Genomic DNA, 406 nt, shown 5'->3' with positions numbered 1-406 from the left:
AGGACTTGATCTGGAATGTCAGCCCATGCTCAAATGCTTTCTTCAGCAGCATTGCTGTCCTCTGCCCTTCCCTGTTGCCAGGCAGGAAGGCGTAGAAATTCCCTCCTTTGTAAGGCTGTCCTGGGTGGGGGTCACCAACCTTATAATAAGAAGAAAGCATTTTAAACAACAGCCTGAGAGCTGTGCCTCGGGTCTGGCTTCTGAGATTCTGTCCAGCTTGAAAATACACAGACGACTGTGGCCCCCATGGGCTGCTACTTGCTTCGAACTAAAACCAGAAGTCACACACTCTGCAAAAGCAACAAGCTGCTCTCAAACCTGGTGTAGAGCTTTTTGCCTTCCATGGGGCGATACCTCCGCTGCTTTGCATGTGGGGCATGGAGCTGTACCTGCTCCCATGGAGCTG

The sequence above is a fragment of the Antrostomus carolinensis genome, unplaced genomic scaffold (assembly GCF_000700745.2).
Source record: "Antrostomus carolinensis isolate BGI_N321 unplaced genomic scaffold, ASM70074v2 scaffold26024, whole genome shotgun sequence".
NCBI classification, from domain to species: domain Eukaryota; kingdom Metazoa; phylum Chordata; class Aves; order Caprimulgiformes; family Caprimulgidae; genus Antrostomus; species Antrostomus carolinensis.
Note: the sequence above shows the minus strand (reverse complement) of the source record.